Source organism: Equus asinus, chromosome 12, assembly GCF_041296235.1.
Source record: "Equus asinus isolate D_3611 breed Donkey chromosome 12, EquAss-T2T_v2, whole genome shotgun sequence".
NCBI lineage: Eukaryota > Metazoa > Chordata > Mammalia > Perissodactyla > Equidae > Equus > Equus asinus.
In genome coordinates, this window is record NC_091801.1 from 55,468,778 (window position 1) to 55,494,059 (window position 25,282).

General features: G+C 35.6%; 1 long non-coding RNA gene across 2 annotated transcripts in view; it reads left to right on the forward strand.

Moving 5' to 3' along the window:
• LOC106840099 (uncharacterized) overlaps positions 1-25,282 on the forward strand; it is a 72,763-nt gene that overhangs the window by 42,527 nt on the left and 4,954 nt on the right. Inside the window, exon 4 of one of the 2 annotated variants that reach the window (XR_011493298.1) lies at positions 21,658-21,706. The exons of the other annotated variant lie outside the window; for it this stretch is intronic. This is a non-coding gene — a long non-coding RNA (uncharacterized lncRNA). The remainder of the gene's footprint in view (positions 1-21,657; positions 21,707-25,282) is intronic. 2 annotated transcript variants of the gene reach the window in all.

The following is a 25,282-nucleotide window of genomic DNA, read 5'->3' on the forward strand; positions in this document are numbered from 1 at the left end:
AAAATGTAGCAGTGTGATACAACACATTAACAAAATGAACAATAAAAATCACATGATTATCTCAATAGATGCAGAGAAAGCATTTGACAAGATACAGCATCCATTTATGATAAAAACTCTAAATAAAATGGGTATAGAAGGAAAACACCACAACATAATAAAGGCCATATGTGACAACCCCATAGCTAATATCATTCTTAATGGAGAAAAACTGAAATCTATCCCTCTGAGAAAAGGAACCAGACAAGGATGCCCACTTTCACCACTCTTATTTAACATAGAGGGGCCGGCCTGGTGGCGCAGTGGTTAAGTGCACATGTTCCACTTCAGCAGCCCAGGGTTCACCATTCTGATCCGAGGTACGGACATGGCACTGCTTGACAAGCCATGCTGTGGTAGGTGTTCTACATATAAAGTAGAGGAAGATGGGCACGAATGTTAGCTTAGGGCCAGTCTTCCTCAGCAAAAAGAGGAGGATTGGCAGCAGTTAGTTCAGGGCTAATCTTCCTCAAAAAAAAAAGAAAAAAAAAGGAAGAGTGCTAGAGCAATCAGGCAAGCAAAAGAAATAAAAGGGATCCAAATTGGAAGAAAGAAGTGAAACTGTCACTATTTGCAAATGACATGATTTTATATATAGAAAACCCTAAAGAATTCACTAAAACTTTTAAAAATAATAAATGAATACAGTCAAGTCACAGGATGCAAAATCAACATACAGAAATTCGTTGTGTTTCTATACACTAACAATGAAATAGTAGAAAGAGAAATTAAGAATACAATCCCATTTACAATTGCAATAAAAAGAATAAAATACCTAGGAATGAACTTAACCAAAGAGGTGAAAGAGCTGTACACCAAAAACTATAAAACATTGTTGAAAGAAATCAAATAAGACACAAAGAAATGGAAATATATTCCATGCTCTTGGATTGGAAGAATTAACATCATTAAAATCGCCATACTTCCTAAAGCAATCTATAGATTCAATGCAATCCCTATCAAAGTTCCAACAACGTTCTTCACAGAAATAGAACAATGCACCTTAAAATTTATATGGAACCACAAAAGACCCCGAAGAGTCAGAGGAATCCTGAGGAAAAAGAACAAAGCTAGAGATATCACACTCCCTGATTTCAAAATATGCTAAAAAGCTATAGTGACCAAAACAGCATGGTACTGGCACAAAAACAGACACACAGATCAATGGAACAGAATCGAGAGTACAGAAATAAACCCACACATATATGGATAGGTAATTTTTGACAAGGGAGTGAAGAGCATCCAAGAGAGAAAAGAGAGTTTCCTCAATAAATGGAGTTGGGAAAACTGGAAAACCACATGCAAAAGAATGAAAGTAGACTATTATCTTACACCATGCACAAAAATAAACTCAAGGTGGATTAAAGACTTGAATGTAAGACCTGAAACCATGAAACTTACAGAAGAAAACATAGGCAGTATGCTCTTTGACATTGGTCTTAGCAGCATTTTTTCAAATACCATGTCTGACCAGGCAAGAGAAGCAATAGAAAAAATGATCAAATGGGACTATATCAAACTAAAAATCTTCTGCACAGCAAAGGAAGCCATCAACAAAATGAGAAGACAGCCTAACAATTGGGAGAAAATATTTGCAAACCATGTATCATATAAGGGCTTAATTTCCAAAATATACAACGAACTCATAGATCTCAACAACAAAAAAGCCAACAACCCAATTAAAAAATGGACAAAAGATATGAACAGAGATTTCTCCAAAGAAAATATATAGATGGCCAACAGGCTCATGAAAAGATGTTCAACATCATTAACTATCAGGGAAATGCAAATAAAAACTACAATGAGATATCACCTCACTCTGGTCAGAATGGCTACCATTAACAAGACAGGAAATGACAAGTGTTGGACAGGATGTGAAGAGAAGGGACCCTCGTACACTGCTGTTGGGAGTGCAAACTGGTGCAGCCAATATGGAAAGCAGTATGGAGTGTCCTCAGAAAATTAAGAATAGATCTACCATATGATCCAGCTATTCCACTGCTGGGTATTTATCCAAAGAACTTGGAAACACAAAGGCATAAAGATACATGCACCCCTGTGTTCATTGCAGCCTTATTCACAATAGCTAAGACTTGGAAGCAACCTAGGTGCCCATCAAGGCATGAATGGATAAAGCAGATATGGTATATATACACAATGGACTACTACTCAGCCATAAGAAATGATGAAATCCAGCCATTTGTGACAACATGGATGGAACTTGAGTGTATTATGCTAAGTGAAATAAGTCAGAGGGAGAAAGTCAAATATTGTATGATCTTACTCATAAGCAGAAGATTAAAAACAACGACAAGAAAACACATAGCAACAGAAATTGGATTGGTGGTTACCACAGGAGAAGGGGGTAAGGAGGAGGGCGAAAGGGGTGATTAGGCACACATGTGTGGCGATGAATTGTAATTAGTCTTTGGGTGGTGAACATGATGTAATCTACAGAGAATTCGAAATATATTATGATGTACACCTGAAAGTCATATAATGTTATAAGCCAATGTTGCTGCAATTAAAAAAAATAATAAAAATAAAAGAATCAAAGTCTAGCCCACCTTCAAGGAGAGGGGATTACACAAGGGCATGAATATTAGGGAGCAGGGATCACATTTGGAGTCATTTGAGAAGGCTACTTAAAACAATAATTTAAAGAACATGAAAAGAAAGAATAACATACTTACAGAGAAAAATATTATATTTGCAGAGATATTTACTGTTTCTATTGCTCTTCCTTTATTCCTGATGTTCCAAATTTCTTTCTGCTATCATTTCCCTTCTGTCAAAAAAACCATCCTGTATCAGTTATTTCAGAGCAGTGCATTCTCTGGGTTTTTTTGTTCTAAGGAAGACATTATTTCACCATCATTCCTGATGGGCATTTTCACTGTATATAATGTGCTAGGTTGACAGTTCTTTTCCTTCAGCTCTTTAAAAATGTTGTTCAACTTGCTTTTGGCCTGCATGTTTTCTGGTGAATTTGAATTGTTATTTCCCCATAAATAATATGTCACTTGCTCTGTTACTTTCAAAAATTTTCTTTGTCTTAATTTTCAGCAGTTTGATTTGACGTTTCTAAGCATAGATTTCTTTGAGTTTCTCCTGTTCGGAGTTCCCTGGGCTTTTTGTATCTGCGGGTTTATGTATTTCACCGTATTTTAGAAGTTTTCAGATATTATATATTCAAGTTTTTTGAGCACTAGACTTCCTCCTTTTCTTCTGGGACTCCAATGACACAAACATTAGATGTTTTGATTTATTACCATAAATCCTTGAGGCTCTGTTACTTATTTTTTTCCCCCAATTTTATTTTCAGTTTGGAAAATTTCTGTGTGTCTATCTTCAAGTTCACGTCCTCTTTTCTTTATCATCTCCAATCTGCTACTGAGCCTTCACATTAGTCTTTAATTTTTGGTTATTGGTTCTTACATTTCTAAAATTTCCACTTAGTTCTTCTTTATACTATCTACTTTTCTGCTGAGATTTTTTAATCTTTTCTTTCATTTCTAGAGTATTCTCCATTACCTGTTGGAGCATTTTCCTAAGAGCTGATATAACGTCTTTGTCAGAAAATTCCAACATCTGTGTCATTTCAGTGTTGGTTTCTGTCTTTTTTCATGCAAGTTGAAATTTCACTGCTTCTTTATATACCAAATAATTTTAGATTGTATCTTGGATATTTTAAAAGTTACATTATGAGACCCTTGTTTTTTTTAAAATCCTGTGGAGAATGTTGTTATGTTTGTTCTAGCAGGCAATCGACCCAATTAGTATAGATCACAAGTTTCTGTCCAGTCTTCTGTGGTTGTAGTTTCAATGTCAGTTCCGTTTTCAAAGCCTTTGCCATACTGTTCTAATATGTCCCATGTACACACTATTCAATGGCCAGTCTGGGACTTATCTCTTACTTCAGTTCTCAAAGTCTTTGCTATGCTGCTTAAGATCTGATCCATTCATGTGCAACTTAAGGAGTGACCCCAGGAGTTCATAAATAATTTTATGGTGTTACTTTCCCAAGCTCTTTCCTGTCCCCAGAACTTTCAAGTTTCCTGGTGTTCCCATTGTTGGTTTTCTTGCTATAAGGCTGGAACTTTATTTAAGCTATTTGCTGCCCACTTCTCATGACTGCTTCTGCATCTGGGGCCCATTGGTAGAAGGAGAGATAGAGAAAAGAACAATGGGGTTTTGCCCCACTCTCTCTGGGTCTGAGTTTCCTTACTCACTGAATTCTAAAACACATTCTCCCTCTAGCATGACAAAGTTTAAAAAGTTTTTTAGAATGAGTTTGAAAGGGGAAGTCATTTTATTAAAAATTTGTACCTTTCTTGTTTGATCAAAGCCTATACTCTATCTGGTACCAAACAAGGAAGTAAATGGTGGGTCCAGTTGTCTTGGGTAAGCACCATGTACTGAGAGAATTCCTTGTAGGATAAGAGATCTGAAATTAACTGTAAGATGAGGCATCAGAAACCAAGAAGTCCAAAGAGAAGGGAACAAGAGAGAAATAGCTAGTGTGTCTAATAAGTACTGGCCCTGCCATCCTGGCCTAATGGTAAAGTTGAAACAATACCACCAGCCCTGAACAAAGGTAGCTTCATGTATTTTTGAGTTCTGTTAGATCTTTTACAGATATAAACTCCATGTCTTACAATGGCTTCCCTTTTATAGGCTTTATGTCTATTCAAAATCACGTTTCTGTCCACAGTGGGTTAATAATTCAAGGATCATATTTTGATGTTTCTTGGAGGTCTGTGAAACTCAAAGTAAATTAAATCCAGGACTTTAAGCCATACTCTTGCTACCTTTCCAAGGTAAGGACACAAAAGAATCCTATTCAGACACAGATAAATTCTTTAAAGATCTAGTTTTATGAGAATAAAACAATGATAAGTAATGTCCATTTTTTACTCTCAACTGGATACTTAAAACCATGTGGCTAGTTATCAGAATAAAAATTAAATGATTTTCAAAAATAAACAAAACCTTCTAAGTAGTGCATAAAAATGATGTCATTGAAATCTGAAAACTCTCTTCAACAGTTTATGTTTATACAATGATGTCCTGCTGATGTCTAATGTAAGAAAAAACAAAAAACCTCTTAGAGAAAATTAGCTACTTGAACCTGGGCTGCTGAATGCATTTAGTAAGTCCTACAATTTTGGCAGGATATCACATCATCTAAACGGAGGAGATAAACTCGAGGTGTAGGGGATATGAAGTGCAGTTTGCATTCTTGACTCCTCAGACAGTAGATTTGGGAAGGTCATAAGATAAGTTAAAGCTTCTGAGGAAAAAGGTAAACGAATTCTGAAGCTGCCAGTGATATACCCTAGCTGGACTAAAACAAGGCATTTTCATTAGTCTAGACAACCTAAAAGCTATTGACATGGGCTTTTTTATTTTCTTTTATTTTTAAAATAGAATTTACACATTGTTATTATATCAAGGATTTTCCTTATTGAAGAGCTTGCAGTTGGATACACACTCAAAATGGCTCATCTTTTCAGCAATGAGAAAAAAATAGTCTTGAACATAAATAACATGAAAATAAATAATGTTTAGCTAAAGAACAAAGAATTATAAACAAGGTACACCTTTAAAAAATTCCTCTACTTTCTTTATAATTAGTGTGCATGATAAGCAGTGTACACGGGAGGCAAAGTGCTCTGACCATCTCTAAGGATGAAAATGAATTTGTTATCTGAAAAATACCGAAGCTTGTAGCCAATCTTGTTATGGATAGATAATTGGTTGGGGGGAAAAAGACATCGTTCTATTACCACTGACTGCAAGAATTTATGATATTCACAAATTTGCTGAATTTTGCCACATAGATATCTTTAGGGGCCATACTGGGTTAGTGTCCAAGATCTTGGGCTCTGGTGTCATAGACTCTCTAGATGCCAATCCTGGCTTCACTATAAAGCTTTGTGGCTTTAGGCCCATTGTTTGTTCTCTCCTAAGCTTTATTTATCCCATCACAAAATGAGATTAATAGTGTCTATTTCATAGAATTGTTATGAGCATTAAATCATCTCATATAAAATGCTTAGCATAAGTATAAACATAAGCATTTAGTAAACAACCCATAAATATTAGCTTTACAATGACATAGAGATTCTGTAGAACAAATCAAGTAATTTAGTGAAAGCTCTTTCCATGAAAAATGTCCTATGAAAGAATTCTGCCTTGGATATATAATTCAGTACAGCAAATTTAGGATTGCTGGTCTTACATGTTTCAAAATCTGGTGTATAATAAATGGATTTTTACTATAATTTTAAAAATTGTTTAAATTTTTATATTTATAAAATTAAGTTCTATTCAAACATTTACAGAAATTGGGAAATATGCCTATAGACTCTCAGATTTCTAAAGAACTCAGTTTGAAAACCCTAGATTATGTTGAATCTTTTTCCCTTTAATAGAGATTCATGTACAAAATGTAGTACCAATCCATTTAGCTGTCTACTCCAGAATCAGAATATTTATCTCACTCTACTGAGACTATTGTACCTTTAGATGAAAGACTTAAAAATCTCTTTGAATTAACTTTGAATCTTTTGAATTAACTCTCTATTTGTGCCATTGAATCTGGCAGTCGGCATTTCAGCTATATTTTTGTATGTACACCAAGATAGTGGGGCAGAAGAAGTTTAAATAAAAGTTTCCTGCTTAAGTGTGAAAGTCATCAAGAAAGGACTAAGCATTGGCTTCTGACAAACTGTTAGAACAAAGAAAAGGTAGGTTGATACTAGGTAGGTTTCCACAATGCTTGGAGATAATGGTGCTCAATACATGCTTTTTTAAAAATGTTTTTATTGCTGTAACATTGGATTATAACATTATATAGCTTTCAGATATACATGATAATATATTTCGAATTCTGTGTAGATTACATCATATTCACCACCCAAACAGTAATTATAGTCCATCACCACACATGTAAGTCTAATCACCCCTTTTGCCCTCCCCCTGCCCCTCTTCGTCTATGGTAACCACCAATCCAATTTCTGTTGCTATGTGTGTGTTTGTCGTTGTTTTTATCTTCTACTTATGAGTGAGATCATGCAGTATTTGACTTTCTCCCTCTGACTTATTTCACTTAGCATAATACACTCATGTTCCATCCATGTTGTCACAAATGTCTGGATTTCGTCATTTCTTATGGCTGAGTAGTATTTCATTGTGTATATGTACCACATCTTCTTTATCCATTTGTCCCTTGATGGGCACCTAGGTTGCTTCCAAGTCTTGGCTATTGTGAATAATGCAGCAATGAACATAGGGGTGCATGTATCTTTATGGATTTGTGTTTTCAAGTCCTTTCAATAGATACCCAGCAGTGTAATAGCTGGATCATTGGTAGATCTATTCTTAATTTTCTGAGGACACTCCATACTGCTTTCCATATTGGCTGCACCAGTTTGCACTCCCAACAGCAGTATACGAGGGTTCCCTTCTCTCCACATCTTGTCCAACACTTGTCATTTCCTGTCTTGTTAATGGTAGCCATTCTGACCAGAGTGAGGTGATATCTCATTGTAGTTTTGATTTGCATTTCCCTGATAGCTAATGATGTTGAGCATCTTTTCATGAGCCTGTTGGCCATCTATATATTTTCTTTGGAGAAATCTCTGTTCATATCTTTTGTCCATTTTTTAATTGGGTTGTTGGCTTTTTGTTGTTGAGATGTATGAGTTCTTTGTATATTTTGGATATTAACCCCTTATCTGATATATGGTTTGTAAATATCTTCTCCCAATTGTTAGGTTGTCTTTTCACTTTGTTCCTGGTTTCCCTTGCTCTGCAGAAGCTTTTTAGTTTGATATAGTCCCATTTGTTCATTTTTTCTTTTGTTTCACTTGCCTGATCAGACATAGTACTCGAAAATATGCTGCTAAGACTGATGTCAAAGAACGTACTGCCTATGTTTTCTTCTACAAGTTTCATGGTTTCAGGTATTACATTCAAGTCTTTAATCCATTTTGAGGTGATTTTTGTGCATGGTATAAGATAATGGTCTACTTTTATTCTTTTGCATGTCACTGTCCAGTTTTCCCAACACCATTAATTGAAGAGACTCTCTATTCTCTATTGGATGCTCTTGGCTCCCTTGTCGAATATTAGCTGTCCATAAATGTATGGGTTTATTTCTGGGCTCTTGATTCTGTTCCATTGATCTGTGTGTCTGTTTTTGTGCCGGTACCATGCTGTTTTGGTCACTATAGGTTTGCAGTATATTTTGAAATCGGGGAGTGTGATACCTCCAAGTTTGTTCTTTTTTCTCAGGAATCCTTTGGCTATTCGGAGTCTTTTGTTGTTCCATATAAATTTTAGAATGCTTTGTTCTATTTCTGTGAAAAATGTTGTTGGAACTTTGGTAGGGATTATGTTGAATCTATAGAGAGCTTTAGGAAGTATGGAGATTTTAACGATGAGCACAGAATATCTTTTTATTGCTTTGTGTCTTATTTGATTTCTTTCAACAATGTTTTATAGTTTTTGGTGTACAGCTGTTTCACCTCTTTAGGTAAGTTTATTCCTAGGTATTTTATTCTTTCTGTTGCACTTGTAAATGGGGTTGTATTCTTAATTTCTCTTTCTGTGACCTCGCTGTTAGTGTATAGAAATGCAACCTATTTTTGTATGTTGATTTTGCATCCTGCAACTTGACTGTATTCTTTTATTATTTCTAAAAGTTTTTAGTGGATTTTTTAGTGTTTCCTATAAATAAAATCATGTCATCTGCAAATAGTGACAGTTCCACTTCTTCTTTTCCAATTTGGATCCCTTTTATTTCTTTTTCTTGCCTGACTGCTCTGGCTAGGACTTCCAATACTATGTTAAATAAGAGTGGTGAGAGTGGTTCCTGTTCTTAAAGGGATAGCTTTTAGTTTTTCTTCATTGAGAATGATATTTACTGTGGGTTTGTCATATATGACCTTTATTATGTTGCAGTATTTTCCCTTTATACCCATTTTATTTAGAGTTTTTATCATAAATGGATGCTGTTAACTTGTCAAATGCTTTCTCTGCATCTATTGAGATGATCATGTGATTTTTATTGTTCATTTTGTTAATGTGTTGTATCACATTGCTAGGTTTGTGGATCTTGAACCATTCCTGCATCCCTGGAGTGAGACCCACTTGATCATGATGTATGGTCTTTTTAATTTATTATTGTATTTGATTTGCTAGTATTTGGTTGAGGACTTTTGCATCGATGTTCGTCAGTGATATTGGCCTGTAATTTTCTATTTTTGTGTCATCCTTGTCTGGTTTTGGTATCAGGATAATGTTGGCCTCGTAGAATGAGTTAGGAAGCCTCCTCTCCTCTTCAATTTTTTGGGAAAGTTTGAGAAGGATAGGTATTAAGTCTTCTTTGAATGTTTGGTAGAATTTGCCAGGGAAGCCGTCTGGTCCTGGATTTTTATGTTTTGGGAGGTCTTTGATTGCTGCTTTGATCTCCTTTCTGGTGATTGGTCTTGTCAAATTCTCTGCTTCTTCTTGGTCCAGTTTTGGAAGGTTATATGTTTCTAAGAATTTATCCATTTCTTCTTGATTATCCAGTTTGTTGGCGTATAGCTTTTCATAGTATTTTCTTATAATCTTTTGTATTTCTGAGGTGTCAATTGTGATTTCTCCTCTTTCATTTGTGATTTTATTTGAGCCTCCTCTCTTTTTTTCTTGGTGAGTCTAGCTAAAGTTTTGTGAAGTTTGTTTATCTTTTCAAAGAACCAGCTCTTGGTTTCATTGATTTTTTTGGTTTTTTTTTTTTTTAGTCTCTATTTATTTCTGCTCTGTTTTTTATTATTTCCTTCCTTCTGCTGATTTTGGGTTTTGTTTGTTCTTCTTTTTCCAGTTCCTTTAGGTGCACTGTTAAATTGTTTACTTGGGATGTTTCTTGTTTGTTGAGGTAGGCTTGAATTGCTATAAACTTCCCTCTTAGAACCGCTTTTGCTGTATCCCATAGATTTTGGCATGTTGTATTTTCATTTTCATTTCTCTCCGGGTATTTTTTGATTTCTCCTTTGATTTCTTCATTGACCCTATCGTTGTTCAGTAGCATTGTGTTTAATCTCCACATTTTTGTGGGTTTTCTGATTTTCTTCCTGTAGTTGATTTCTAGTTTCATACCTTTGTGGTCAGAAACGATGCTTAGTATTATTTCCATCTTCTTAAATTTACTGAAACTTGTTTTGTGGCCTCATATGTGATCAGTCCTGGAGAACGTTCCATGTGCATTTGAAAAGAATGTGTATTCTGTGGTTTTTAGAGGGAATGTTCTATATATATCTGCTAAGTCCATTTCGTCAAATGTGTCGTTTAAGGTCAGTGTTTTCTTATTGATCTTCTGTTTGGATGATCTATCCATGGGTGTAAGTTGAGTGTTAAATTCCCCTACTATTACTGTGTTACTGTCTATTGCTCCTTTTATGTCTGTTAATAATTGCTTTATATATTTAAGTGCTCCTATGTTGGGTGCATAGATATTTGCAAGTGTTATATCTTCTTGTTGGATTGTTCCCTTTATCATTATGTAGTGCCCTTCTTTGTCTCTTGTTACAGTTTTTGTTCTAAAGTCTATTTTTTCTAAGTATTGCTATCCTGGCTTTCTTTTCTTTGTCATTTGCATGGAGTATCATTTTCCATCCTTTCATTTTTGGTTTGTGAGTGTCTGTAGGTCTGAAGTGTGTCTCTTGTATGCAGCATATATATGGATCCTGTTTTTTTACCCAATTGGCCACCTTATGCCTTTTGATTGGAGCATTTATTCCATTGACATTTAAAGTAGCTATTGATAAATATGTCTATACATGCTTTGTAAATGATGAAATTCTGTTCAGTTTTGCCTGCACTTGCTTTTTCTTTTCCTCTTACCAGGGACACCAGCCATTCTTCTATCTTTTAAGTCTCAGCTCAGTTCCTATGTCCTTTCTTGAAAAATTTGCCACCGTTTTGACAATTCTCTTTAGAGTTTCCATGGCCTGTACTACACAAGTATGGTAGGTATCTCTTGTGGTCGTTTCATAGAAGTTCTGTACCTCCAGTGAAGTGAGGGCATACGTCATATCACTGATTCTTTTCTTTTTACCCCGTCCCACAGTGCTGAATGTGTTGTAGGATCTCAATAAGTATTTATTTGTTTATTCATTATACTTGAGTGATTCAAATGTGTGACCTGAAACCTATGATTCTGCAAATGCTTTGTTAATTGTTTTTGTGAATTGGAGCTGGTCTTTTTATGAATTTGTGTGTGAGATGCTTTGAATATAAAGATGCCATATTTTTATTCCATCAAATTTAACCATGCTTCCATAAGCACAACTCAAGGCTCCACTGAACTCTGGGGTTTGTTTGTTTCCAACTGTTACTAGACTATTATTTTCATCTTGGAATGAGAAGCAGAAATGCTACTTTACTTGATTAACTCTGAAACATAGAGGGCTTAGCTTATGTTTACTAAAAAGGTTTTCGATGTCAATTGGAGGGCCGTGAGAGGTTCTTTGGGCTCTGTTTTTCATAATGACCTAATTATCTGCCTTTTTCCTCTGTGTTCTCTTATGAGAATCACAAACTGTTGTTTAACTCACTGGAACTCAGTACAAGTTGGAAGAGTTTACATCTCATAGCAATCTACAATTCAGTGAATGTAATAATTTGATGATGAGAACTGCTTCCTTAAAAGTGGACTGAGAAAGAGGCATGAATGAGGCCAAGAAGACCACCCTGGTGAAGAAAGAAAACTTTACCCAGAAGGAGATTTTTAGCAATGAAGACAGAGTGTCCTGAGGTTTTATTCTTATGTGTGAAACCCAGATTTCCTGGAAGAGCCCCTCCTAAGGGTTTGGCCCTGCACAAACTATAGGACCCTTACACAAATGTATCATAGGAACATGGGCTGGAAGATTCTGTTTAGAGCTCATTCAGGAGGTTGCTCCTGTGGCCCATCCCACAAATCATCTGCTCCCTACTAATTCCCTCATTTCATATCCTGCAGACAAACACTCTTCATGTGTGGATGACTAAAAACTCAGGAAGAAGACAAAAGCAAAGTAGGACTAATGTCATTACAGAGATTTTACATTTCAGCAAACACACAAAGCATAGGATTCCAAAGAGGACCCGGAGTAACAGTATTTTGAAACTCCTGTTACAGACATGTGAACAGCTATTTTGGCCCTTCTCTTCTATAAAAATCCCACTGTTACTTGGTTTCTGCAAGTAGAAGACAAACTGTTCAGCTTGCTTTGAATATGAAAGAGAAATTGTAGTCAGATTTGTCTTGAGAAGGTTCAAGGTGTGAATTTTGTAGGATTTTCTCCCAAATATTGCAAACATACTTCGTACCCCTCTAAAATAACCTTATTCATTTAATTTTGAGGTAAGACTCCCTAGGGTATAATTTTTACCAATATCATCCTATATCCAAGGCACTTGTTTGATCTCGGTCTGGGGAACAAGCACACACACCCACATACACACAATCTTGTTCTGAGACAAAATGATGCTTTTCTCCTTTGTACCAACAAACTCACTAGGGTTAAAAATCCTCAGACTATTTGGAGTCTGATACTTATTAGAGGTATCATAGCACACTGCTGGGAGGGATCCAGCTGCAATGCATTCAGAGCAGCGCTCCCCACAAACTGATTATATCATCTCTCTGTCACCACACACATTTATTAGAAACTTACAGGAGATTGCTAATGAGCACACTCCTGCATAATCTTTCCATGAACACTCTAATAGGTTTCCATCACCTGTTACTTCTTAGTAGCCAAAGGAAGGGGAAAAGGAAAGAATTAAACTGTCATCCACTTGCTAAGATACTAGAAAGATTTGCAAAGACTTCAGTAGGATAGGGAAACACCCACTCCACCTCTTTTCCCCATTTTTTTAGAATAGAAATATTGCCTGAGAACATATAAAAGCATTCTGATCTCTCTATCTCTCTTGCTGTCTCTCTCTCTCACACACACACACACACAATTAACAATTAAAAGGTCAACCCTGAATCCACAACCATAAAAAAGACCCCTCCAATAGTATTCTTCCTGTAAGACACGTGACACAGAAATCTTTCCACCCAAACTAGAGATATAGAACTATAAAGGTGAAGGTCTAGTCATCAATAATTTCTTCCTGTATCTAACCCACTTCAGATATGCTGTAGTTTGATACCATTTTCTTTTGTTTTGTCTCTAGATTGGTAGAATAGGATACACAATCCTCTTGAACAATTACTTTATGATTGTGAGTGCACAAGATTCCCTCTTGATCAGGTGGACAAGAATTGTGTCCTGGTTTGTAGACCATGATTTGGAAAAGGGCTAACTCCCAAGAAGCAGAGAACTGGTTTCATTGAGAGCCTCCACGAACAGTCTCAGGATCTGGATGGTTCAATAGGTACAGTTGGCATGGAGGTGAAATGTACCTTCTGCCTTTTGCATCTGTCCATCTACCAGTTTGTCACCCTATTTTGCTACCTATTGGCTTCCTTTCTACTCAAGTTCTAAAGGGGTAGTACTTCTTATTGCTCTCCAGATACTTAAAACCCCAGTTATGATGGCTTCTGCCTTCACAATGTTTCCAAATATTATATCTTCTCCTCTAATAATGCCTTTCCTACTTTCCTCATAGAGGAATTTGAAGTGGATTTTAAGAAGACAGACTGCTGGCTGAACTAATTTGCACTTAAGTATGAATAATTGAAAGCCTTCTAATTACTTATAGAATGTTTGCATTTTAAGAAGAATCTAACCAAAAGAATCAATAGTTGGAGGCAATTCAGAAACCGTAAAGTAAATTAAACCAGGCAATTTGGGGAAGATTTCCTGGGGGTAAATGTAGTGGGCAGCTATTTTATTTGGTCCTAGAACAAGGCAAAGTCTGTGTTGTTGAACAAACCACCCTATGAAGGCTGTTACTGGGCACCCACAATGCATGAGAAATCCTGGTTGGGAATGGGAAAGAGAGTATCCTTTGGGAAGGAAACACCACAAAATGAGTTAGACTGGAAAAACTTGTTCAAGAAATCTTCCTCATTTTATTGGGGAACAAAATATCAGTTAAGCATTGCTACTGCCTGGGGAACATTTGTGTCATTTGGTTGTCCATCAAAAAAGGAGGAGCCAGAAATAGTTGAGTTGAAATCTGTAATTTCAGTTTACTTCCACAGAAGTTATTTTACTTTTGTGTCTGCTGCTCCACTGAATCTTTTGGGCATTTTACAAAAGAAAGAGCACAGCTTGTGAAGTCAGAAAGGGGGTGGAAGTGCTGGCCCTGGCTACTTGCCTTCTGATCATGAGCATGGCATTTCATCTCTGAGCTTGGGTTCTTCCTCTGTTACAGTGGGATAATAATGATAACAGATACTATACTTACAGTGTTGTGGTTGTGAGGATTCTCTGAGATATTGCACAGCTTGGGAACTGGCAAAGTTGGGACGTTGTCTCAAATTTTAGGTCCTTTCTTTCTTAGTCCTTATCAGTTCATTTTAAAGCCATAAAACACCTGGCATTTGAGATTCAGGGCACACATTGGACCTGGATGGACCTTATATAACCTTGAGTTTTCCATTTGAGTGTTTGTGGACGTGTGTATGTGCATGTGGAATTAAGAGGAGGAGATTCTGGAGTCTCTAAGTCAAGGTCCTGGCTTCAGAACTGGACTTGGAAGTAAATGTTTGTGAATGAAAGGTTTGCTTTGCGTTGTGCCATCTCAAAAGAGATTGCTGTATAAAGATTCTTCATCCTCATGGGTGCCCACTGTATGGACATGATACAGGTCAGGACAGGCAAGAACATTTTATGGCTTTTATTAAGTCTTGCTCATTTAGAGGTAGTCATTGCAACTCTCACAAAGACCAAACAAGATCACAAAAATGTTCCTCATTTGGGAGATTGTCGCTCTTTCTGGCTTGAAAACTTTTAATTTCTCAGGACTGGATCAAATTATTAAGCCATGTGAGTCTCCTCATTTAGTCTTTTCATGACTCCTAACGAAGCCAGCTCTTCCTATCCTAGCTAAGGCTGCTTTTTCCCACTTCTTTTTCCTCTGCGCATATGTCTGTTTTCCAGAGGTTTAACCACAGTTGCATGAATGTTATTCCTGTTATGAGCCTAAAGCTGACTGTAGGGAAATAAGATAATTTAGTCAACTGGATTTTCTTTGTGGGAGTAGATAGGATTCAAGGGAGCTTCCTGAACATCCTTCTGGGAAAACTTCAGTCACACTAGTACAAATTCCACTGAACAATGCTATTGATGACTGAAATTAGAAAATCCTTGTGATTCACCATACTTGAATCATTGCCTAAGATATAGTACCATATATATCATTTATCATTTAAAAAACCAACTGAAAAAGTCTCAAAAGGTTTCCTTAGGCAGAAAAGACTTCCATATTTTTAGAGTTGGCAAGATAGCTGTAGTTGGGGATTGGGGGTGTTAGGCACTTCTCACCATAAAGGTATGTGCTTAATTTTCCTACCAGTTCTTCTTCAGCTAGTCTGTGGATAGTTCTATTAGATCCTTTAAGTTTACTTAGTAGAACCCGTTATCTAGCTGAGACCTAAAGCTAATATCTTCTTTCTCTTTTTTGTGCTTCTTGGCATTATTCTGAGCCTTCACTACAGCTATTCATTTTCTTTTTTCATTTATTCTTTCTCTCCTTTCTCTCTTCCTTGTTCCCTCTCAAGTTTTTTGAGCCTACATTCATAGAATTGAATTGATCTTGATTCTCAGTGTATCGCCAAGTGTCATCATTGATCCATGCCCAACTTTCCTTTATATTTAATTTCTTCGGGTAATTTTATTATTTCTCATAGTGCCCATTTCCAAATCCATTTTTCCTACCATAGACATCTATTCTTGAATATTTAATATGAGTCCTCCCAAACCACCTTTTACATATTTATTTTCAAATATATATATATCCATAAGCAATATATAGTATTGCTTTAGGTATATGCTTTTAATTTACAGAAAGTCTTATTTGATACACTCTGCTACTTTTTTTCATTCAACATTATGTTTTTGAAATCTATCTATGTCAACTATGTGACACAAGTACATTCTTCTTGATTTTTGTGTACTTTATCTATTTCCCCTGTTGATGGATATTTTTAGTTTGTTTTTAATTAGCACAATGCTGCAGTGAATATCCTTCATATATCTCTTTACCAGTCTAAGGCGTTTTATCGGGAGGAGGGATGATGGTAATATAACAGGATTATAATCACTAGGTTCAGTGTAAGCACATAGTCATTTTTATAATTGTTTCCAATTTTCTCTTCAGTATGACTACACCAGTATACATGCCTGACTTTCCTACATCTTAGTCTGGACTAAATACTGCCCAACAATCTATTTTTGCCAAAATGATGGGCAGGAAGTATTATTTCATTGTTGTTTTAGTTTAATACTTCTCTGACTACTAATAAGGTTGAGTACTTTATTTGCATATCAGGCACTTAGGTTTTCTGTATATAGATTGCATATTCTATTCTCTGCCAATTTTACTATTGGGTTTCTTACTTTTTCTTGCTAATTTGCAGGTGATCCTTGTATAGTCTATATATTCTTTGCCAGACGCAAATATTTTCTCTGGATCTGTCACCAGATATAATCAAATCCATCACATTTCTCCTTTATGATTTGTGCTTTTGCATCTTACTTAAGATCTTTCCCTGATGCTATGAAGATATTCTTTTATATTTTTAATAATAGTTTTTAGTTTTATGTTTAATATTCAATATGATACTGGAGCTCATATATTGCAATAGAAAAAATCAAAATGAATAAGTATGAAGGTTAGAAAGAAAGTCGTTATAATTATTTATGTAGAATATTTATAAGACTCAACAGAAAATTATTAAAACTAGTAAAAACTAAGCAAGATGGCTGAATATAAAATTAGCCAATAGCAAAAGTAGATTTAACATTAGAAAGTCAATCTAATTCACCATGTTAACAGAACAAATGAAAAGAATCATATCATCTTGACAGATGTAGAAACAATATTTGATAAATTCAACAACCAATAATAACAATTTTTGTAATAAAACTCTATAAAGTTCATTTGAAATAGTGGCACATTACACCCTAAAAAAGCAATAGCATTCCTCTGTACCAGTAATTATTAAACAGAAAATATAAAACCATATACAATGGTAATAAACCTAACAAAAATGAGTAAGACTTTTATAGAGAACTATTTTACCATGCTATTAGAGAATACAAAACAAGATCTAAATGAAGGGAGAGATACACCATGTCTCTGAATTGGAAGACAGCATTGTAAAGATAACATTTCTTCCCAATCCAATCTATAAATTTAATGCAATTCAAATCAAAATACCCGGCATCCATGTATATATAAATATTAAATAAATAAATAAAACAACTTGGAAAAGTAAAGCAAAGATGAGAGGCTAACCCATCAGATATAAATGTTTATTACAAATATGTAATAATTAAATTAGCATTGCAGAACAGCAGACGCATAGACTATTATAACAGAATAGAGATTCCAAAATCATGCGTATGTACACATGGGAAATTCCTAAGGAAAGATTAGCTACTTAGAGCAGTTAGAAAATAATGAATTATTTAAAAAATAATGTTGACATATAATAATAACAACAAGAACAACAACCAGTACTTATTGGACACTTGCTATGTTCCAGCACTGCACCAAATGTTGAAATACATATAGACTCAATCTCTGATACAGGGAATTTCGACACAGAATATTGAGCCATACATCCATGGAAACTGTTGGGGCATGTTAGCTAAATATCAGGATGCTTCCTGAATATGAGTTCTGGAAGAAAGCAAAAAAGTACTCTCTAATGATGTGGAATCTGAAAATAAGTGTGTGTATGCAGAAATCCATAAATTTATCTCTTTCTCTCAATCATTTGGAATAAAATGGATAAATACTCATGTGGATCAAGATGCTGGCATTGAGATAGATAAATTTTCAGTGAATAAAAATATCTAAAAAGTTTACTTTGTTTACATTATGTTAAATTATATATTAAAAATGTCTCTCTGACACAACTAAACTCTCTGGAGCTTTGACATTTCCTCATCTCTTTCACATTTACCTCCGTTGACTTTCACTCAGGATCTTATATATAAGCTTTCCCTCCACCCCAAGGGCAAGGTTGGAGTTTAAATAAACAGAGCACAGACAGGAAATTCAATCTTTCTCACAAAAATTTATGGGAGTCCAAGAACATAAACTACCACAATTATACTAAAGCCTCTTATTCTCTCTTGTATCTGTTATCCCTAAACTCCTGGGAGCCTAGCTGTCATCTGTCACAAACAGCTGTTATCCATGCCATTCTGTCCTGAAGAATGTGAAGTCATACACCTCTTGCTCTTAACACGTTATGCCTTCTCTCTCATGACAAATAGCCCTGAAGAGTGGAACATTTCTTCCACAATGATTGCTTTTCTCAACAATCCATTCATACAACTTTTTCCTTGAGTGGTGTTGGAGGAGTAGAGAGAGAAGAAACTAAGTGGACAAAGCATGTGTGGAGGAAGTGAGGGCTATGAATCTGTATATGTTAGCTACGTGAACATATATATGTTCATGCTTTCTCCTCTTCTCAGTCCATCAAAGAGTGAACATCTCTGCCATCCTCCTTCCTAGATAAAAATTGGCAAAGAAGAGGGTGTAAAAGCAGGGTATGGAAACACACCTAAAATTCCTTAAAAGAAACCAAATATTTTTGACCTGCCATTTGGGAAAGTTGGCTTCCTATAAAAACGCTGCTAATATTTAGCTCTGCACCCTACCAATTTTGAGATCTTAGATCTACCTTCTGATGGCTACGTCCTACCTGAAAATCATACTGGGAAATAAGAGGCTGGGAACTCAACTAGTTGGAAGGAAATGTCTGTTCCCTAGCTCCGCTCACATGTTTTTATTTGTGAAAAATTTCTATAGTGCTTAGTTTTAGTGGGTTTCAATAGAACTGTAGAAAAAATGGAAAACACTTTGAGTTGTTTTAAAATTGGGATCAAATTGTACAGTTGGTATGCCTGATAAGTTACTTTTAAATGCTTTTTATCCAACTTCAAATTTCCTGTCAATATCTTAGGACTGCAGAGGGGAAGAATGTTTGTGAATTTCAATTTGACGCTCCAAATATTTGCTTAAAGTCAGTATCACATCTTTGAAGAATTCAAGTTCCACCATAGTAATGTTAATAACCTAAAAGTGATATAAATAACCAGTTATCAAGATACTCCAAATCATAGGTGACCAAGAGAGTAAGTTCCCACTGATTTTCAGGCGTCTTAAAGAACAGTGTGATAATCTTACTAGACCACTCAAGCTGAGCTTATGATTCTGAATATGGTCTTATAATTTAGAGGACCCCTGGACTATTATCTTGTTACTACATGTATTGTAAGTTCTCCGTGTAAACCCACCAATGCCATCTACCGACTTCCTCAACAAAACCAAGCATATATGCCTGTCATCACTGCAGATCTCAGAAACTCAAGAACATCACAAGGTGTTATTTCAATCATGTTTTCTGTCAACCAGATTGCAATATCAGTGCTAAAAGCATTTTTCATTTGAGGTTTTTTTTTAAAAAATGAGAATACTGTAATGAATCTTTTTGGGAATTTGGATTCTAGAAACATCATTTTTAAAACTCTGGGTTTTCCTAGATGGTTGATCTGATTTCTTACTATTGTGGGTGTTTTCACAGGGTGGACTGACTCAGTTATGTTGTCTTTAATCGGTGTATGTCTATTCCCTCACCCCTACAGAGTCTGAGAAAAAAAAGATACTTCCAAGACCCTCCCCAGACTATGGAATTAGTCCAGGACAAAGCACCTCCCAGGATGTGTTCAGTGAACTTTGAATTGTATGAAGGCAGAGGAATCCTGGTCCATCATAATTTTATCTCCCCTGCACTAACTGTGGGGAAGGGTGCTTGGGATGAATGAAACTGGCCTTAGTGAGCTGTGTTCAATACTTCGAAGCTGGTCAAAATCCCTGCCTTTGTGTAGCAGCCAGATATAATGCATAGCACTGGGAGTGCAACGTCTTGAGACTTGAAACTGATTTCAGAGGTCAGATCCAAAATCTGTGGGAAAGGTTGGATGCTCCCATCTATTAATCTCATGGGTGTGGAAACAAAGGCATTTTGTTTTCTCTTTGTTCTCTCTGTTTTCATCTCTGTGTTTCCCTTTTCCTACCTTCTATGGGTTACTTGAGTGTGTTTTGGGATTCCATTTTGGTGTATCTCTAGTGTTTTTGAGTATGTCTTTGTATAACATTTTTAGAGATTGTTGTAGGTATTTGCATTTACCTATCTTAACACAATCTACTGATGTCCTCATTTGACCAGTGAGAGTGAAGTATAAAAACCTTTCCTCCCTTTGTGTCCCTTTACTCTTCTCCATTTATTTATTGTAAATGTTTCGTCTACATGCATTTAGAACCACATTAGATAGTGTTATAATTTTTGCTTCAATTCTCAAACAGAATTTAGAATATTCAAGAGAAGGACAGCCTATTTTATTTACCTGTATATTTGTTTACCATATTATTTCTTCCTTCTTGATGTGCTAAGTTTCCTTTATTAAAAAATCATTTCCTTTCTGTTTGGAGTACTTCTTTTAGCCATTCTTTTACAGTGAGCCTTCTGGTGACAAATTCTATTAGAGTTCTTTCATCTGAGAATGTCTGATTTCTCCTTCATACTTGAAGGATATTTTTACTGGGTATAGGATTGTGGATTAACAGTTCTTTAAGCACTTGAAAAATGTTGTTTCTCTTCCTTCTGGCCTCCCTGGTTTCTGATGAGAAATCTGCTATTATTTGAATCACTTTTTCCCTATTGGTAAGGTATTGTTTTTCTTTTTCTTTCTGCTTTCAAGAATTTTCTTTGTTTTTAGTTTACAAAAATTTGACTATGTTGTATCTTGGTGTAGATTTCTTTGTTTGGGGTTCACTTAGCTTCTTGACTTTGTAGGTTTATGTCTTCTGCCAAATTGGGGAAGTTTTCAGCTGTTATTTCTTTGAGTATTTTTCCATTCCATTCCTCTCTGTCCTTTCCTTCTGAGACTCCAATGACGTGAATGTTAGGTCTTTTGTTATAGTCCCACAGGTCCCTGAGGAATTTTGTAGTCTATTTGTTTTTGTTGTATATTGGGTAATTTTCATTGTTCTGTTAACGAGTTCACTGACTTTTCCTCTGTCACTTCCTTGCTGCTATTATGTTTATCAATTGAGTTTTTTATTTCAGTTATTATATTTTTCAGTTCTAAAATTTACATTCGGTTGTCCTTTATACCTCTGTTTTTTGCTGAGACTCTATTTAAAAAACACTGTTTTGAGTATATTTGTAATTGTTTGTTGAAACATATTTTTGATGGTTGCTTTAAAATCTTCAGATAATTCTGACATCTCTTTCATGTCAGTGTTGGCACTTATTAATTGTGCTTTTTCATTCAGTTTGAAATCTTCTTCGTTCTTGGTATACAAGTGATTTTTGATTAAAATCTGGACATTTTGGGTATTATGTTGTGAGAACCCAGATCTTATTTAAACCTTCTCTTTTAGGTGGCTTCCTGTGACAGAGGAAGGAGGAGTGCAACCTCATTACTGTCAGGTGGGAATAGAACTAGAGATTCCCCACTTGACCTCTATTGTCAGCTGAGGGGAGTACTTCTTCTTACTGCTGGGTAGCCTTTTAGCTCCCTACCAGGCCTCTACTGATACCATGGCAGGGGGTTTACCTCATTATTACTGGGCTGTGGTTAAAATCTTGACTCTCTGCTAGGCCTTTCTGATGCTACTCCATTGGGGAGTGAGAGGGGTACCTTATTACTGCTGGGTAGAGGTGGAAATCCAGGCTCCCCATGTGGTTTCCACTGACACTGTGAGGAATGGGGAGACTTACTGCCACCTAGAAGGACAAAAATCCCAGCCCTCTACTAGACTTCTCTGACACCACCCTGGTTGGCACCTTAGTAATGAGGCTGCACATTACAGTCCATCAAGAGTGGAAATCTAGACTCATCATGGGGTTTCGTTCTTGTGAGTGGAGATGGGATCACATTATTTTTTCTCTTATGTTTGGCTGGAATGATACAGTTATTTTCTAATAGTTTTCTGTCTTGCTAAACTGCCTTCTCCTTGTTCTTTGGCTAGAGAGAGTAGGCTTTCTATTTTTGTTTTTTGTCTGTGCCCATTGGTGTTTCTGGGTTACCAGCTTCTTCACCTCAAAGTCTGGGATTTTTGAGGCAAAAAGAAAACCCAGTGTACTCACCACCCTATTGATTCTTGGGTCTCTTGCTGATCTGTCATCTTCCCTCCATCTTTCAGAGTCTTCATATGTTTGTTTTATATATAGTATCTAAGGTTTTATTTGTACTTAGCAGGAAAAATAGGGAAAATTATATCTGCTCCATCTTCCTGGAAGCAGAAGTCCCTCCAAAAGCTTTTTAGCCACTCTCTTATGTAACAAGACATGGAACACTTCTCATCAAAAGTCCCACACTCCTTAGTTATGAAAGAACACCTCCAGTGTGAACTTCAGTGCTCCCTGTAATGTTGAAGAAACTATTTTGCCTCAACAAAATGATATTAAGAGAAAATATTTTAGAAGATTCTTCACTGACGTTGAAAGCATCAAATCAATCACTTCTCTTTTTACCCATCGTGCCCCTATTTGAATTCTCTTGCAAATACCACACTGCTTTTTTCTGAGGCATCTTGATTTGAGCTTTGAGAGTCCTTGCCTTCACTGTCATGTTTATTATCTAAACTACTAGATGCAAAGCGCTCCTAGTCTTCATTGTAACAAGTGTAACCAGTGCATTGAGTTGAGTGTAAACATGAAAATCTTTTATTTTTTTAAATAAATCTCTACTGGGGATTCCAATAATTCCCCTACAATACAAATTTGTGGAGAAAGGCCAAGTTTTTTTGTAGATGTTTTGGAGAAATCTTAGTACTCTATATGGTGAGGAAAAAGTTAGATTTGTACTTTATATTCTATATAAAGATGATCCATAGGGCTGTTTCTATACTATTCATTCTACCCCATTAGTTTTTCTTTTTGTGTGTTTTAGACCAGTTCCACTCCTTTAATTGCTATGGCTTTTGAATATGTCTCCATACCTGGCAGAACGAGTCATGGCTATTTGAAGATTTTATTGTTCCATATAAACATTAAAATGTTTGTGAAGTTCTCCTAAAAAATGCTATAGACCTTTTTTTTATTGGTATTGGTATTATATTGAATGTAAGTGTGGTAGTTAAAAGTGCTTGAACATTTCCTTCATAAATGCCTTGCCAATTCTTCATTAGATTACCCTCACTTTATAGGTTTTTGATTTCCATATGATAGCGTATTTACAAACTTGATGAATTCTCTTATTAGTTCCAATAGTTTGGTTTTTTTTGCAGGGAAAGATTCACTCTGAACTAACATCTGCTGCCTATCTTCCTCTTTTTTTTGTTTTCCTCCTTAGAGCCCCAGTGCATGGTTGTATATGCTAGTTGTAAGTCCTCCTAGTTTTTCTATGTGAGCTCCTGCCACAGCATGGCAACTGACATACGGGTGGTGTGGTTCCACGACCAGGAAATGAACTCAGACGAGCAAAGTGCTGAGAGTGCACCAAGCTTTAACCACTAGGCCATCAGGGCTGGCTCTTTTTATTTTAAAATGATCATACCATCAGGACATAATATCTTACACCTTCCCTTGCAATTATCATAACCTTTTGTATTTTTCTTATCTTTCTTACTGCATTAGTTAGGATGTTCAGTTTTCCTATGCTGAATAATAATAGAGAAAATGGAAATTCTTATTTTGTTCCAGTTCTTAAAGGGAACATAACTGTGGGATTTTAGTAGATAAGCTTTATCAAGTCAAGAAAATTCCTTTCACTTCTATTTTTCTGAGAGTTTAGTCATAAATATGTATTGGCCTTTATCAAACATAGTTTTTCTTCGTTTATTGAGATGGCCATGTGATTTTTTCTTTTAGTTTATTAATGTTGTGAATTGCATTAAGTTTTCTCATGTTGAACTGTCTTGGATTGTGTAAATAATCACATTGGATCATGCTATATTAATTTTGAAATAAATTGATATACTCAGTTGTCTGATAATTTATTTAGAGTTTTTTCATGTTTATGTTTATGAACTTATGTTTATAAGTCAAACATATCTATACATTTTCCCCCCTCTATTGTTCATTCATTTTTGGACTTAATGTTACACTAGCATCATAAAATCAATTGGGCAACTTTCTCCTTTCTTCTATTTTTCTGGAATAACTTGTATGAGAAAGGGATTACCTGTTCTTATTTGGTAGCACTGAACTGCAAAAACCATGTGGGACCAAGATTTGGTCATTTTTGGAGGGGGAATTCTTGATTTCTGTATCCAGTTGTTTAATGGTGATTCATGTATTCAAGTACTGTATTTCTTCTTGGGTTTATCTTATCATCTTATATTTTTCCAGAAATGTATCCATTTAAGCTAGGTTTTCAAATGTCTTGGCTTATAGTTGTTAATAATGTTCTATTATTTTACAAATCTCTGTTACATCTATAGCTTATTGCTACTTATTTTTTCCACATTTTAAAAAGCAATGTTTCAGTGTCTTCTGTTTTGTTAATCTAATCAAAGAATTATCACTTAGTTTCATTAACCATCTTTAATCTTTAAACATCTTTAAATAAGTTTTACATAATTGATTTCTGGTCTTTGTCTCCTTCATTTTTCCCTGTTTGTTTTATTATGTTGCCATTTTTCTAATTTATGGTTGGAGGCTTACTTCAGTTATTTTCTATCTTTCTTATTTTTAAATAGATTTATTTAAAGCTCTAAATATTCTTCTAAGTGCAAATTAAGCTCTGTCCCAAATTTTGACATTTAGCGCTTTCATTGTCATTCAGTTTGAAGTATATTGTAATTTCCACATTATTTCCTCCTTATCCCAAGATTATTTAATTGTACACTTTCAGATTCCCTATATGGAACAGATATATGATTTTTAAAGCTATCCTTTTTTTTTGGTGAGGAAGATTGGCCCTGAGCTAACATCTGTGCCAATCTTCTGCTATTTTTTATATGGGACACTACCACATCATGGCTTGATGAGTGGTGTGTAGGTCTGCACCCAGGATCTGAACTGGTGAGCCCCAGGCCACTGAAGTGAAGTGCATGAACT